We start from the raw sequence: 18,075 nt of genomic DNA on the forward strand, positions 1-18,075 counted from the left end.
AAAATCATTTCAGTGATTTTATTTTTTAAGTCTGTTTGGGTTCTTTATACTTTCCAACTCTCTGCTAAAAATTTCACTCTGTGCATTTATACTCCTCTTGAGTTCTCTGAACATCTTTGCCATCTTTAAACTTTTTCTCAGATAAACTGTCTATTTCCTATTCACATTTCTTCTTCTGGGGTTGTACCTTGTGCTTTGGCCTGGGAAGCACTCCTCTGCCACCTCATTCTGTCATCTTTCTATTTGTATTTTTAGGTAGGTTAATTATGTTCTCGACCTTGGAGAAGTGGCCCTATGTGGGAGATGTCCTATGTGTCCCAGCAGGGCACTCCTCTCTTGTCAACCAAGGGCCAGGGTCCAGCTGGTCCCAGTTTGGAATCTGGCCTGTGTTTGTGGATTCCTTCCACAGGCTTTGGGATTGTTTTCTTCCTTCTGGTATCTGCTCCCTGTTGGATGAGGCTAGACTAGAGGCTTATACAGGTTTCCTGGCAGGAGAAATCAGTGCCTGCCCACTGCTGAGTGAAGCTTGTTCCTGGACCTCTGGTGGGTAGGGTCATGTCCAGAGGTATTTTTGGCTCAGGAAGCCTGCTAATGGGTGGAGCTCTGTTCCCACCAAGTATGTTGTTTGCCCTGAGGCTTCCCAGCACTTAAGCCCACAGGCTGTTGCCTGGGGCTAGGTCTTGGTGTTAATGATCCAATCAAGGTGTCAGCCTCCAGGAGAGCTCATGTAGATGAACACTCCCAGAATGTCTCCCACCAGCTTTTATGTCCCCTGGGTGAGCTGCAGCCATCCCCTAAGTCGCCAGGAGACCTTCCAAAACCAGGAGGCAGGTCTGGCCCAAGGTCCTATGAAGTCACTGTCTCTGCCTTTGAACCTGGTGCACATGAGATTGCGTGTATGCCTACTAAGAGAATGAAGTCTCCATTTGCCCCAGTCCCATGGGGCTCCTAGAGCTAAGCCCCAGCGGCCTTCAAAACCAGATGTCCTGGGGTCTCCTCCTCCTCCCAATGCCAGAACCCTGGGGAGCCTGACATGGGGCTTAGAACTTTCATTCCTGTTTAAGGGTCTTTGTGACTTATTTTTCAGCTTGTAGGTCGCTCGCCCTGGGCGGTATGGGGCCCAATTATATTGCAAGAACACCCTTCAGACTGTCCTGCTGGGTTCTCTCTTTATGTTTCCAGTTGATGATCTTTTTTGCTAGGTTTGCCCTTTTATCCTAAAATTTATGTGGAATCACAAAAGACCCAGAATTGCCAAAGCAATATTGAAGAAAAAGAATGAAGCTGGACAAATGACCCTCCCAAACTTCAGACTATTATACAGAGCTACAGTAATCAAAACAGTGTGGTACTGGCATGAAAACAGACATATGGATCAATGGAACGGAACACAGAGCCCAGAAATAAACACATGGACCTATAGTAAATTAATCTTCAGCAAAGGAGGCAAGAATATACAATGGAGGAAAGAGAATCTCTTCAGCAAATAGTGTTGGGAAAACTGGACAGCAGCATATAAATGAATGAAGTTAGGACACTCCCTCACACCATATACAAAAAATAAACTCAAAATGTCTTAAAGACTGAAATACAAGACATGACACCATGAAACTCCTAGAAGAGAACATACACAAAACATTCTTTGATGTAAACTGTAGCAATGTGTTCTTAGGTCAGTCTCCCAAGGCAAGAAATAAAAGCACAAATAAACAAATGGGACCTAATCAAACTTTTAATTTTTTGCACAGCAAAACAAACCATAAAGAAAATGAAAGATAAATTATGAAATCAAAGAAAATATCTGCAATCAATGCGACCAAAAAGGGCTTAATTCCTAAAATATACAAATGGCACATAAAACTCAGTAACAACAACAAAAGACTGACCCAAACCCCAAAATAGGCTGAAGACCTAAATAGTCATTTCTCCTAAGAAAACTACAAATGGCCAACAGGCACATGAAAAGATGCTCAATATTGCTAATTATTAGAGAAATTCACATTAAAACTACAATGAGGTATCACCTCACACCACTCAGAGTGGCCATCATTAAAATGTCTACAAATAACAAGTGCTGGAGATATTGGGCAAAGGGAACCCTCTACAATGTTGGTGGGACTGTAAATTGGTAAACCACTATGGAAAACAGTATGGAAGTTCCTTAAAAAACTAAAAGTAGAGCTACCATGTGATCCAACAATCCCATTCCTGGGCTTACCCAGAGAAAACACTAAATTTGAAAGACACATGCGTCTCAATGTTCAAGCAGCACTATTTACAACAGTGAAGACAAGGAAGCAACCTAAATGTCCCTTGTCAGATAAATGGATAAAGAAGTGTTTTATATATACATCTATGTATACATACACACACACACTAGAATACTACTCAGCCATAGAAAAGAATGAAATGATACCATCTGCAGCAACATGCATGGACCTAGAGATTATCATAGTGAGTAAGTTGGTTAGATAAAGACAAATACCACATGGTATCACTTACATGTGGAATTTAAAATATGCCACAAGTGAATTTATTTACAAAACAGAAACAGACTCACAGACATAAAAAACAAACTTATGATTACCAAGTGGAAAGCAGGAAGGGGGAAAAATTAGGCATTTGGGATAAGCAGATACAAACTACTATAGATACAAACTATGACATAGAAAATAAGTAAAATATAAGGCCCTACTGTATAGCACAGAGAAACTTTTTCAATATCCTCTAATAAACCATAATGAAAAAGAGTATGAAAAGGAATATATATATATATATAACTGAAGGACTATGCTGTACATATTCAAACAAGATTTTATTATATGAATTAAGCCATTATGTAAACATAACAGAATAATAGTAGACTATATTGGAAAATGCAAGGCTGGTCAAGATTCAAAAATAACTGTGTAAATTATCCCACTAGCAGAAAAGCACAATGAGAAAATAATGATTAAGTAGGATAAATGTAAAAAGGTATTTAATAAAATTCATCGACTAGTCATGAAAATAGCTCCCGGCAAAACTATAAAAGAAAGCAACTTTCATTACAAAGTGAAAATAATCAAAACAGTGTGGTGTTGGCTTGGGAACAAACACACATATCAATGGAACAGAACAAAGCTTATAAATGAATCCATGCATATATCATCAATAATTTATGACAAGAGAGCCAAGAATACACAATGGAGGAAGGACAGTTTCTTCACTAAACCGTGTTGGGAAACCTGTATAGCTATGTGCAAAAGAGTGAAAATGGACCCCTATCTTAGTGCCATACACAAAAGTCAACTGAAAATGTATGAAGGACTTGAATGTAAGACCTGAAACCATAAAAGTACTATAAGAAATCATAGGCAGCAAACTCCTTGACATCAATCTTGGTGGTGAATTTTTGGATTTGACACCAAAAGCAAAGGAAACAAAAATAAAGATAACCAAGTGGGATCATATCAAACTAAAAAGCTTCTGCACAGCAAAGGAAATTAACAATAACGTGAAAGGGGAACTTTAAATGGGAGAAAAGAACTGCAAATGATATAACTGAAAAGGGCTGATATACAGAATATATTTTTTAAAAAGCTTCTAGAACTCAATAATGACGACAAAAAGAAACCCAAACTAATTGAAACATGAAAAAGATCAATATTATTAATCATCAGGGAAACATAAATCAATACCACAATAAGTTATCACCTCTCATGTGTTAGGATGGCAATTATCAAAAAGACAAGACATAACTAGTGTTGGCAAGACACGGAGAAAAGGGAAACCTGTGACTGTTGGGAATGTACATTAGTGGATCCACAACGTAAAACAATATTGAAGTTTTCCAAAATATTAAAAATAGGGCTAATATATGATCTAGCAATTCCACCCTTATTTATCTGGAAAAAATGAAAACACTAATTTGAGAGGAGATCTGCATCCCCATCTTCACTGCAGCATTAATTACAATAATCAAGATACAGAAACAACTGAAGCGTCCATCACTGGATGAACAAAGAAAATCTGCTATGCCTGTATATATGTATAACAAAATACTATTAAGTCATTAAAAATAATGAAATCTTGCTATTTGCATCAACATGGATTGACCCTGAGGGTGTTATGCTAAATGAAATAAATTAATAGTAATAAATAATACACATAAATAAATAATAATAAAAAAACAGAGATAAACATGCATGACTTCACTTATAGGTGGAAACTAAGTAAGACAAAACCAAATAAGCTCATAGATACAGAGAACAGACTGGTGGTTGCCAGGTGTGAGGAGAGGGGCAATACTGATGAACGAGGCCAATAGATAAAAATTTCCATTTACAAAATAAATAACAGGGGGTCATGACACACACAGCATGGTGACTATAAGTAATAACACCATATAAAATATCCAGTATTACTAAGGAAGTAGATTCTCATCACAAGAAAAAAAATGTGTAAGTATATATAATGATGGATGTTAAGTAAACTTAGTGCGGTAATCACTTCACAATAGATATAAATATCAAATCATTGTTATATACCAGAACCTAATATAAAGTTATATACCCATTATATCTCAATAAAAGCAAACAAACAAACAAAAACACTATGCAACCTGTAAAAGGATATATTTGGGGTAATGTGAAAATTTAGCAGCATTGGTAGTAGTAGTAGTAGTAATAGTAATAATGATAATAAATAGTAATGCTGGGCACTTCCTTTAGTGATCATTGTGCTAAGGGCTTAATTCACATTACCTCACTTAGAAGACAAACAATCATAAAAAGGTCTGTTATCAGATCATTTTACAGAGAATGAAACTGTGGCTTGAAATAGTTAAGCAATTCTTCCCAAGACAGCCAGTGGCAGAGCCAGGACTCAGACCTGCCTTTCAAGTAGCTAAAACTTGGAACCAGAACATAAGGACACAGACTTTCATCCTACTAGACTACGTTTGCTACTTAATCACTTCTGATCCTGGCCACTTCACATCTCTGAACTTCAATTTTCATTTATATACAGAACTTAGGATATGAAAACCTGCATTGCCTATCCTGCAAAGTTGGATTGAGAAAGAATGGGGTTAACACTGCTTTGAAAATTATAATTAGTTATACAAGTACAAGGAGGACAGGCCGTGGTCACAGCGCAGCGGCAGCACCAGCCACCGCAGCCGCAATGAGAGCATCAGCACAGGCGAGTTCTGGTCTCTGCACAAGATAAGACTGGACACTCCATTGTTCTTAGGCAGCTTCCTGCTAAATCAAAATACCTAAATGAAGCTTAAATGAAGTACAGCATATCCAGAATCAGCTCTTTAAAGTGCTGAGGGTTTGAGTGTGTGTGTTTCTGTTTTGCTACATAGAGGAGGGCTGCTACTATTAACTCTAAGAATACAGCAACTGTCTAATTGTGGTTCTCTAAGAGATGTATATTCTGGGTCCTATTCTTGCAATTTCCGGAGTGGGTGAGGAAGGTGGGCATGGCAGGGGTTGGGCTTACTCTATGCACAGTAATGTATGTCTGCACTAACACCCCATTCTGATGAGTCAGCACAAACACTTCAGGATAAGCAATGTTGGAATAAAGAGAAGGCATTCTGCACCAGGAATTAATTTTCTTAAGAGTCCAGGTACAGGACTTTTAAGGTATAGCCGAAACAGCACAGGAGAGGAACATAAAAAGACAGCAAGTTCTTGCCTTTTGTTCAAAAACAAAAGTGACAATTCCATTCTGCTTTACAGAAGCAACTGTGCAGCCAGGTCCTGCAGGCGGCTGCAATTATCCAGGTCACTTCAGCTGTAGTTACTTCTCCCCCTGTGGTAGAACTCTAATAAAGATTGCCATCTTTATTTATTTACCAAAAGAAATTCCATGAACAGTATTGTCCATATTCTTTGGAAGGAAATAGACTGAAAACTGGCTTTTTACTGGACAGAACTAGAAAGTGAGGTGCAGAGGGAGGAAATAGAAAAATGAATCTAACATGAGGGAGCATGATTAATCCAATAATATTTAGAATCCAGGCAGGAAGAAATAATCTCAGAGAACCACAAACTAGAAAACAAAAAGCAAAAGGAAAGAAGGCAGCGTCCTGAATCTGATTATCTAAGTGAACTGACAATGGAATAGAAAAGAACAAATCTGACTCCATATTAGACCTGTTCCTTTGACTTTAACCCTGTGTTGTTTCCTAGGCTTAGTCTTGCTGGTTCTGCACCTTTTGTAAAACAGTGTTGCCAATAGGCTGAAATATACATGAGAGCCTGTTCCCAAGGCTTTGACCTTTAAGGATATTAACACTTATCCATTTCATATAAAGATAACAAGTTGCAACATAGAAAATAACACTTGTTTGGTTGGACGTTTACAGGGACAACAGGATCTGAACCACATGCACAGCTGCAAGAACATAGGATTCCAAGAACAAAGAATTCATACATCAAGAAATTTGCAACAACCAAGCATTCCCTTTCCTTGTTTTAGTATAAAAGGAGCCTGAATTCTGACTTGGAGAAGATGGTTCTCCAGGACATTATTTGGCCATCTTCTTGGTCAGCCAGCTTTCTGAATCAAGTTGCTATTCCTTGCCCCAACACCTCATCTCCTGAATTATTGGCCTGTCATGCAGCAAGCAGAGAAAGTTTGGACTTGGTATCAATAACAATACAATTATTATGCAAATATTAAAAGTGTTTTCTCTGTAACCAGAACCAGATGCCAGCTTTCACCCCTTCTATTCAATACTGTACTGAAGGCAGTCAGATATAATGCAATAACAATAATAACAAAATAGGAGGCATAAAGGTCAAATTTTAAGCAAGAAAACTGTCACTGTATGTGCATGGCATTATTATATGCATGGAAAATCCACCATAATCCAAAGACATTCACAATTAGTAATGGAATTAAGTCATGGTTACTGGATTGAGGATCAGTACGTAAAGCGAACTGGATTATTCTGCATGAGTAAGAAACAAACAAAAAATAAAATTAACCTGCAAACACCAAACTATGCAGACTATGCAGTATATGCAGGAGAAAATAATCAATAAATTAACTTATACCACATTAAAAAAATTCTTCAGGCCTCATGGGGCCTGGCTGGCCACCCCTCTGGGGCCGAGAGGTCTCCCCAGCCAGGCTGCGTCCAGCCCAGGCTGTGGGGCACTGTGTGCAGTCTGGCAGGGGCCCAACATAGGCCTCCCTGTGCAGCTGGCGCTCGCACCACACTGGCCTTTGTCAGAAGGCCTCTGGTGCCTCTGAGCCCAGGGCCTCCGGGTAATAGAACTTTTAAAAATAGTTCTTCAGTCGATGTAAGAAAAACACAAGGAACCAACAGAAAAGTGAGCAGACAATCTGAAAAAAAAATAAGCCCAGGAGTTCTGACAGACCTCCTGAAATGCAACTCACCTGATGCCAGTCCAGGTGAGAGGATCCCAGCAGGGCCCCAGGACAGGAGGCCAGGAGGCAAGACCACCAGGGAGGTGACAGCGCCCCCTGCTCAGGGCCCAGAACTTGCAGCAGGGGCTCCAGGTCTCCTGCCTCAGCCTTGGCCCCCACTGCACCATCAAGCACAGCCCCACATCACCACCCCCAAGCCGGGGAGGATTCTGATTGTCCAGGTCAGAGAAAGTCATATAAAATGTGACTGTCACACAACAGTCAAGGACTCAAGTGTCCTAAAGAAGAAACCATAACTTCACCCTCCAATCAGGCAAGAGGTTACAAAATGCTCAAATGAATTTCAGACTCACATATTCATCGACTGGGTCACCAATGGTGGGAGCAAAAATGACCCTATGTGACTGAACTGGCCCATCAGCATGATCCCAGGGTATGGACAGGCTGTTTGTTGTCTCCCCAAAGACTCTCAGATTCCTCGGTCCACTGCAGGGTCCTAAATAAGTCAACACAATAGAGTCAGCGGCCTGTCTGTGAGCAGGTGCACATGGGGGTGGAGGGAGGGGTGTAACAGAACTGTAAGCAGGTCAGAGCGACTGCACAGGGATGTCACCACTGTCTGGGGTGTGTGCTCCCTTGTGATAAAATCCACATCTCCTACAGTTCTCGCTTGGACCCAAAAACAGTAGAAAGTTCTCCATTCAGAGCTTTTCAGGCAACAGAGGCAATACATATTTCAAACAAGTTTCCCTATAATGAAATGGGATCTTAAAAAACAAAAAGGAAAGAAAGAAAGAAAAAGGGAAGAGAAAAAACGTTAACACTACCTCCATCTTGTCTGAGCTTCCAGAAGGGGCCCAGGTGATTCTGTACAGAGAAACACAGCGGAATCTCTGTGACCCCACGTCCCTGTGAGACTCTCTGGTCTTACTTCAGTATCTGCAGGTGTGCTGGGGCTGGCATAGTGCCTGCCATGAGGAAAGGCAGGATGACATTTTTGGAGGTGACCTACAAACTGCATTTAATGAAACTTGCTCTATTTTCATGGACACGAGGAAACTGGCTGATGCGTGGCTTAGAACCAACTATCTTACCAATTCAGTCCATTTGAAAGTTAAATATGAGACAGGGCTCTGAAAACTGCAAGCATTTTATGGATGTAATAGGTTACTATTTATATTCTACTAAAATGGTGATTTTTTTTTAAAAAAGCTTGCATTTAGTCACTCAGTGGTTCTTAATCACTTTGCCCCTCACATTTTTGGGGGAATTTAAGAAAAACTATGGACTCCTCCACACGACAATACACATTAAGTGCAAATTTTAGCCCACAATATAGAGAGAGCATGGGCCTTCGGGGTCCATAAAATGTTCTCATCTAAGTAATTCACATGTAAGCCTTGCCTATAGATCACTCACCTTAAACACAACGTGCCGCTGACCATACTGACTCTATCCAGAGACAGGAATAGCCCTGCAGTGCTGGTGTCAGCTGAAATCCCAATTAAGAGCCCTGCTACTGACCAGCAGTCTACTTAGTTTGCAGCTCAAGCCATCTGGAATGTCTGCCACCAGTTCCAAGCTTTCATTGTCGATTATTTCTCTATCTCCTGGTAACGAAAGCCAAATACACAAAACTCAAAAGCCATCAAAATACTTGTTTCTAATCTTTATAATGAAAATGAGATCAAGAGACTGGTACCACTTTCACAAGCACAACTGCAAAACAAACAAACCATAAGGAATGCACTTTGGATGTATCTGAAAGTTCTTAGGAAATCTTAAGGATTACAAACGTACATTGAAAGTATCTATTTGGTATATAAAATGACCTGCTTCCACTGGTCTTTCTTCCTGACTTTGTCTTCTCTTGACCACTCCTGCTATGTTTATGAAAAACCTGTCCCTCTGCTCATGTGGATACATTTCCATCTCTAGCCAATACCCTTCTGGGTAAGAACTGATGCCAAGAAGGCAACTGAATTTGCTAAGACATATTACCTGGCCAGAAAAGAGCAGAAGTGGGTACTGGCTGATGTTCAGAGCAGGCTGTGACACCTGACAAGATGTCTTAAGCATGGATACACAGCTGGGCACCAAAGGAGAAGTTTCTAAGCCTCATGAGCCTTGCTGGATAGGAAGGAAAAGTTCCAGGCTATAGCTCTGATCCCACCACTAGCTTCCTGGGTGAGGCTCAGCAAGTCATTTAACTTTTTTAGACCTGTGCTGTCCACCATAGGAGCCACCAGCCACATGTAGCCATTGAGTACTTGAAATGTGGCATCTGAATTGAAATGTACTATAAATGTAAATTAATATACTGGATTGCAAAACAATTATTACCAAAAATATGTGAAATATCTCATTAATAGTAATGATACTGATAAATGTTACAATGCTAATATTTTGGATATACAGAGTAAAACATAACACATTATTAAAATTCATTTTGTTTTTCTCTTTACCTTTTCTAATGTGGCTACTAGAAAATTCTGAGTTACCTGTGAGGCCTCCATGGTATTTCTTAGGAACCTAGCTGGTTCCAGACCTCAATTTCTTAACCACTATTGAATTAGGAAATTATGTGCTGAGCACTGGGCCAGAAACTGGAGACACAAATTGAGCAACATAAACATATCTCTGCCTTCATTAAGAGGGGAAAATCCAATAGATAGAAAAAGATCAACAGGCAATGATAACTGGGTTCCCTACTATGCAAGCACCATGAGAGGGAGATAGGTACACCTCTTCCTTGAAGTGGCCTCAGAATGGAGCAGAGAAGGCAGGGCCCGGGCAGGGGCCCAGCATCTCCCCCACATTGCCACTGCAGAAGTCTGCCCTCCCTCTGAGAGCCACATGCCTCATCTTCCTTACATGATCTCAGGTACTGTTACCTCTGCAATGAAATCACAAACTAAGGGTAAGGATGCTTAGATTTTCCTAGCCCTGACAGCACTTTACATATAGGAAGATCTCAAAACATTTGATAACTACTGCATGGTTTCCAGAGACAATGTCCAACATACATCAAGAATATTCTTGCTCCCCACCCCTCTCCACACACACACACACACACACACACACAGAGCTGTCAAGTACCTGGAAAATGAATGAGTGACAGTGGCAGGTAGAATAGTAGGAGAGAAATTATCATAAAAGGAACAGACACAAAGATAGAAGATGGGAAGAAAATAAGCAAAAAACAGTCTAGGAACCCAAACATTATTAAACCTGGCCAAAAAAATAGCATGAAGAAATGAAGTAACAAAGGAGGTTCAGTGACACTCGCACATGGTGTTGTTTCCCAATGATCAATGAAGTGCGAGCGCAGCTCATGGATGCTTTCCTGAGCAGTCCCTGGGGGAGCCCCCTCGTCACACCCTGCAGAAAAGCTGACTGTGCACATGGTCTGTGAGAAGAGGTCTTCAAGTGGTGTGCTGGCCCATGACCTGTCCACCTATAAGACAGCCAAAAAATGCATGGACCTGAGCAGTGTCTGGCACCACTGTCTGGTAAATGATGGCCTAGGAATTCAAACAACCAAATCGTTTCCCCTGCCTCCCTTCACATCACTGCCTTATTCCTCTCAAGAGAAATTCTCCCATTAGCTTATTTATTACACACAAGAAGTGAGACCCCATGGTCATTGTACTGCTTTTGAAACTGAACCCTGGAAAGAAATGAACATGTTCATGTGTATAAATGAGCTTCTGGACAATCCAAGGGAGCAGCACAGTGCATAACTGGGTGCTTACAGAGACTATCTCTAGCTTCCAAAAATGCCTCTGAGATCCTCACATGAACGGTCCCTCTAGCAAATATGTTTTAAATCCATTTGCAGCTGAAGCCCCTCGATTTGCTCCCACTTGGAAGCAGGTTGTCATGGATACAGCCCCAACATCATCTCAAAAATGCTCAGTGCCAAGGCACACTCCTCTAACATTCTATTCATACTTTCCTTTCATCCTATTCAACTTCAACTGTCTTGTCCTTTTACCTGACAACCCCCCACCTTTTTCCAGCATCCCCTTGCTAGCTTTCATTTTTAGAAACATTATTATGACAATTTTTAGTCATTCATAGATGGCAGAGCTCCATAATAGGCATCTGGATGACAGGGAAACTCCATCTAGATTCCATAACTCTTCATCTACTAAGGGATGATGTTTTTGAGATTAATATCACACAGCAAACCATTTTTAAACAAAATGTGAGGCAGCCCAATATATTATCAATATTCAAAGAATATTATTAATATATAATAGAACAAGTTTTCAACACTAGATCAATGAAATGACAAGTATGCAAAATATGCTATCATTTAGGCTTGCTTAGGTTATTCTGCTAAACCTACTAGGAAAACAAGTATTTCTAAACCCATTCTAATCTCAACCTACCTCTCTGACAACCTCTTCTGGTGGTTTGTAGCGGACAATATATTTATGCACTTTTCCAGGGGCAGGTTCCCACAAGACATTCCTGGTGCTGTGAGTCATGTCGCAGAGTTTCAGGCCTCGAGGACTGGGCAAAGGCCCTGGAGATGGAGGACAAATTAGGTCCAGATGCGGTTCTCAACCACAAAGCTCTAAAGCACCCACACAAGCTTTCAAGAAGTTGTTTGGAGAAAACTTAAAGGTGTGCAGCAGAGTAACAAACTGGTTATGACACAAGCACCATGATTCTACCAGATACAGCTCAATTCTTCTTAAGAAAGCTTCTTAAAAATAGAGTAAATTTAAATTTTTATTTCAACTCTAACTACTCTATGTTAAATTTCTTCTACTCTATTTAAGTAAGTCTTATTTGTTGCTCAGCTATAATAAAGCATAATTCATTGTTAAGTGTATAGCTCATATTTCTTTACCAGATAGTTACAGCAGTTAAGAAAGAAATCAAAATCAGTGATACACTACCTTAAGAATGTGATAGAAAAACAAATGGTTACAAGAGTGAAGATGAGCTGGAGTTCAGCACAAAAGTCTAAACGGTTGGAGAAAATCCCCATGAAATATCCACGATGTATTTGTGGTATAATTTCTGTACAGTAAACTACACATATCTTAGATGCACAATTTGATGAATTTTGACAGATGTGGACACCTATGAAGCCACCACCACAATCAAGAGACCTAAAATTTCCCGTGGGAGTTTGAAATTTGCACCTCTGTGAGATTTCCTTCTGCTCTCTGAGACATCTCTCACTCTTTCTAGCTGCCTGTTTGACCAATTTCCTTAGTCTCTCCTTTCAGCTCGATGCATCTCTCTTTCTGAATCTCTGTCTCCACCTCCATCCCTTCAATGTTTTCATCTCTGTGCCCTCCCATCCTCTGCTGTTGCAGTCCAGCCCCACATCCAAATCTAGAACCACATTCATCTCTCATCCCACCATGACTCTTGGGACTTCTCTCCCAGCACTCCCAGAACATGTCTCCACCCTTGGCTGGCTCCCCACTCTTCCCATCTGCCACCACTCCATTCCTACAGACCCCCAGCTCCTGACAGGACCCAACATATAGAAGACAATTACTTGCTGTCAATGAGTGTCTCCTGCCCCACCTTGCAGGTGCCTCTTTTCTGTCTCACCGTGCTCCTGTCTCATCCCCTTCCCCCACTGAAGGCTCTTTCCAACATCTTAATTTCCTTAGAAATGTGAGCTGAGACTCATGACATTTAAGCCAGGTCATTCATCCCAGTGTACCCACCTCAAGAAGCAAGAAACAAAACTAGGCAAGGCAAGGGTCTAGATGCAATCACTGTCACTTTTCAAGAAAAACCACCTAAATGCTAGGGAAACAAACCAGGAACACAAAAGGGCTGAACACACACACAAGAAGTGCAAACCATGAAGGAGTTCGTGTCCTCCGTGCTGTCTGTTATTCATTCCCAACACCTGAGCACAGGACTGGAGTGTCCTAGATGATCAGTATGTTTTGACATTGAGTTAGTTGATTAATCTACTTAACTGAAAGAGACTATTCATATATGCCATAGAGTTTCTACTTCAACAAGAATGTGGAACATCTTGATCTTAAACTTAGTATCTTCCACCAAAACTGCACTCACCCAACATTCCCATCTTGCCAGTGCTATACACCATCTTTTGTGGATCTACAACATCAACTGTAAGATGATCCATTCCTTTCTGTCTTATTCCCCTTTTGACAACTCACCAAGAACAATTGTAAGACACCACTGACTATAAGATACATCTCAAAATCAGGAATGCTTAATATGGAAAGATAAATGCAAATCCTAGAACCAATGTAAGATGCTGCCACAAGGCTAGAAATTGTCTTAATTCTCAAATTTGACTGCAGTAAGTAATCACCCTGTAACTTATCTATAAATTGTCAAATTATTGTTGGCATCATCGAGTAAAAAGAAAAAGCCTAATGAACATGATGTTCACAGCAACAAGGGAAGAAGGAAAACCAGTGATATCTTACAGGTGACCTCCCTTGTGCTGATAGGTTCGCTGGTGAGGTCACAAAGGATGGCCTGGACCATGACCGTGTACACAGTGTTGGGAAAGAGCCCCCTCAGCAGCACGCAGTTCACTCTCAGCCCCACTCGCATCTGCAGATGGACAAGCCGAAGGGAGTAAGATGCTCAAATTACACTAATTTGTAACCACTAGATTTTGTTTTCTTTTCCATTATAGTTTATCAAAAGATATTGATTACACTTCCCGTGTATACAGCAGGCCCTTGTTGTTTTATCTCTTTTATATATAGTAGTGTGTATCTGCTAATCCCAAACTCCTCATTTATCCCTCCCCTCTTTCCTGTTTGGTAAGTGTAAGCTTGTTTTCAGCACCTGTGAGTCTGTTTCTGTTTTGTAAGTTCATTTGTATCATATTTTAGATTCCACATGTAAGAGATATCATACGATATTTATCTTTCTCTGTCTGACAGTTCAGTTAGTGTGATAATCTCTAAGTCCATCCATGTTGCTGCAAATGGCATTATTTCATTCTTTTTATGGCTGAGTAATATTCTATTGTATATATATATCATTTCCTTATCCATTCATCTGTCCATAAACATGTATGTAACACAACTTTTATTTTTCATTTCTCTGAACTGCTTTTCATTTTTCATGCTAATGATTGCTAAGATGTGTCACGGGCCACAAATCTAACCTGTTTTTCTATTTCACATGTAAAGATATAAATGAGTTCATAAATCACTGCTGTTTCATGGAGACTCTAAAACAGTGAGGTCTTAGGAAGACCCAATGATAAAGAAAACAAACATCTCCCACCTCTTTGGGTTTGGTCAGTTCTATGGCATTGATGGGTTCATATAACAAGGTGTAGCCAGTAGCCCCTCCCACTGGCTGCCACTGGACCTGCCTGGTGGTAGAGCCAACATCATAAAGATTGAGGCTGACTACAGGGACTGGCACTGTAGGAATGTAAAAGCAGACATCAGTCGAATTCCTCTTACTCTGCTCATTTTTCAATTGTTGTCTCCCACTTAATTATTGATATCTGTATGTACTAAATAGAGAAAGGGTTGCTGTGAGAAATCAGTGGGAGTTCGTACAATCCTTTCTTTTCCAAAAAAAAAAAAAACAAAAAACCTTCAGGCTCATTGTTTATCTCCACCTCATACTCAGTTCATGTTATAACTATTTCACAGAGAAAAGAAGTTTAAACTTAAAACACCATTCCAGTGGTCCATATGGCAGCCAAAACAGAGACCAACCTCCTGAGATTTTGATCTCTTTTTCTGGAACATCTTTAAGTTGATTTTTGTTCTTCAATCAGAGAATTTCATACATAAAAAACCAACACAGTATTTCATTTCATCCTTCTTTTTTAAAAATTTTAAACAAGGGTGCCATATACCAGTAAGTGAAACTTAGGGGATGATGGGCTTTTTGAAGATCAGCCCATGAAGCAGAGTAAAAGTTTACAGTCTCCTCTCCATGTAACACCCACAGAGCTTTCTATTTTTTTGTCTGAAGATTAAGTTTAAAGTTTTAAGGAATTATCAGATTAACCCTGCCCATTATGAAATACATTATTTCTCACCTCTGTTGATCTAATATGAAAGGAAATAAGAGAAGAGATAAGGGCCTAGGAGACTGGGCAGTGAGTAGTCAATTCTTGCCTTGGAAAGAGTTACGCCCACTCCTTCCTCTTACGAGTGGCCTCCCTCCTTCCCAGAGACCAGCCAAGAAGATGGGAGGAGGAAAGGGTGTTTTCACATGGCCTCAGAAACCCTATTGGGAAGAGAAGTGAGGAACATCTTGCCCAAAAGCTCTACGCAAAGCCAAAGCCATCAGAGCTTCTCTAGCAAAGGCCAGAGTCCAAACGGCAGGGGGGAAAAGGGGAGATCTCACTGCCAGCATGAAGATCTGGCCACGTGCAGCACTGAACCCGGTCACTCTTGCACAGCTGCTCTCCCAGACAATTGTAGACCCACACCCCACACGGTCTTTTCCCTTAAGAAGTGGAGAACTACTTGTAGATTGGTCATGGTTAGAGTAAAAGCCATATAATTTAGGTGTCTAACCAAATGAGATTTTGGGTGTTGACAGCTCTGATTTCATTAATAAATTATAAGTAATTCTAAAAATGTTAAGAAAAATAGTGGATAACTGAGAAAGTTACTTTTCCCCATGAGAAATCTGTAGCCATGACTACCCATTCCACCACTGGGGCCCCGTGATGGCAGGACCAGCCAGTAAAAGCAGAAAACCACAGGGTATTTATTAAGCATGAGCAGCACATTCAGTAAATGTGCGCTGAATGGATATTGAATAAAGGAATGCTTCGGAAGGCTGACAAAAATCCCACATGGACTTTCACCTCTTTATCTTAAAAAATAAAACAAGGAGAAGATCTTTCTTTAAAAATCGGACTTACAGGTTTTTCTGTGTCCTTCAGCCTCTACCACTGAAGACATGTCAACAACACACTCGGTGTCGGGATTCAGATCTTTCAGGACTGCGCTACTTTCCAATCGGTTCATGTAAAACTAGGGGGAAAGTTAAAAAATAAAAACAACTTATGTTATCATTGCTTCCCTCTTTTCTACTACAATTGCATTGCAGTGGCTACTGCAGCGAATTTTGAAATTAGATTTTAATGAGGCTCTTGTCATTTGTTTTTGGAAACCACCAGATTACAGTGAGATCTTGGACAATTCACACAATTTATTCTCCCAGCTGCTGCTTCCTTACCTGTAAAATATGTGGGTAAAACTAGATCATCTTCCATGTCCCCTTCCTCCTCTATGATCTTGTATAAATTCATGGATAAATTAAGCATCCTCTAATAAAATTTTAATTAAAAATTGTATTGCTACTATGCAACTCCCAGAAACTGTAAGAATTTAAGTCAAGCCCTTTCCCTCTAATTAAGCCCAAACAGAAGTGCCTGCTTACCAAGAAATGGAAAGCACCCTGGACTCAGTTCAGCCCCCTCTCCATCCCTCTTGCTCCTTGCCCAGCACTGTTCTCAGAGCCCTGAGGAGGAGGCCCCGAGCTCTCAACCAGGAAGGGGGTGCTGTAGGAGGTGTCTACTCACTGCTTGCCATTCCCCTCCGGAGACTGGAGGATTTCACCTTGTATCTACCCACACTGTCAGAAGGAGGTGCCAGCTCACTCTCAAAGAACAATGCATTCACTCAGAAATGACTAGGTTAGAAGGTGCTTCCAAGTCACCTACTCATGGAAATAAAGTGCATATGCTTTCTCCGTTGTTAAGTAAGGTAATGACATTTAAATTAGGTTGAAAATAGGGGAGGGTATAGCTCAGTGGTAAAGCATGTGCTTAACATTCACAAAGTTTTGGGATCCAGCCCCTGTACCTCCATTAAAATAAGTAAATAAACCTAATTACCTTACTCATGAAAAAATTTTTTTTGTCATACTTTAGAAAAATAAAAAAATAAATTAAGTTGAAATGACTTTCCTCTCTATATTTCAAGCTTATAAACATATTCTTTCACATACTAAGTAGTCACAGTAAGTCAGTTTAGAGGCCCAGTCCCAGAAGTCCTCTCTGAATGGATGGTCAAAGGGTTCCTCAGCCTCAGAAGACTCAACCCTGAGCTCACTGTCTCTCATTAAAACTTGCTCCCTTTCTTCTGGTTGGCACCCCAAGTTTATCAGTCACCTAGAGCTCAAAACCTCTGAATCATCCTTGAATACTTTCTCCTTCTCTTTAACCTGGTACATGTATCAATAAATGACTGGGGTCCTGACAGTTCCACTGCCTCTATCTCTTGGCACCACCCAAGTTCACTGCCCTCATTATCATTTTGATTATTTATATTCATGTCTTATCTCAACTGTAAGTCATGCTCTATGCAGACAGAACTGGTTTCTTACTAATGTCTAGTTCCCTGACAAGATCTAATTCAGTGATAAAAGCAGCTAACCATTTTCTCATCCAAAACAGAGGAAGAACAGCCAAATTTTCTAAAACTTGGTAAGATTCTACTGCCTGTGATTGTTTTCTCTGTGGAAACCAGTATAAGTGAAATGACTAATACAAAAATAGATTTGGAGTAAATATTAATGAAAATAGAAATATTCAGTTCAGTAAGACCATTAGAAAGATGTCCCAAATAATAATTATAGGAGAACTGATCCAATGACTTCATGAGCATGCCTTTCATTCTCATATAAATCCATTCTACTTTCTTTGTAAGTCAAAGTTGGGGAAAA

At 40.2% G+C, this 18,075-nt stretch overlaps 1 protein-coding gene across 2 annotated transcripts in view; it reads right to left on the reverse strand.

The window, feature by feature from the left end:
- The window catches only part of LOC105085558 (transport and Golgi organization protein 1 homolog), a 111,336-nt gene that overhangs the window by 21,790 nt on the left and 71,471 nt on the right, over positions 1-18,075 (reverse strand). Inside the window, exons 13-16 of one of the 2 annotated variants that reach the window (XM_064482266.1) lie at positions 16,268-16,379; positions 11,790-11,926; positions 8,220-9,002; positions 7,746-7,888 (exon numbers count right to left, since the gene is read on the reverse strand). The gene's annotated coding sequence lies outside the window, so the exon portion shown is untranslated. Of the gene's footprint in view, positions 1-7,745; positions 7,889-8,219; positions 9,003-11,789; positions 11,927-16,267; positions 16,380-18,075 lie in introns of those variants that run through there. The other variant, XM_064482268.1, reaches the window with a different exon arrangement.

The sequence above is a fragment of the Camelus dromedarius genome, chromosome 35 (genome assembly GCF_036321535.1).
Source record: "Camelus dromedarius isolate mCamDro1 chromosome 35, mCamDro1.pat, whole genome shotgun sequence".
NCBI classification, from domain to species: domain Eukaryota; kingdom Metazoa; phylum Chordata; class Mammalia; order Artiodactyla; family Camelidae; genus Camelus; species Camelus dromedarius.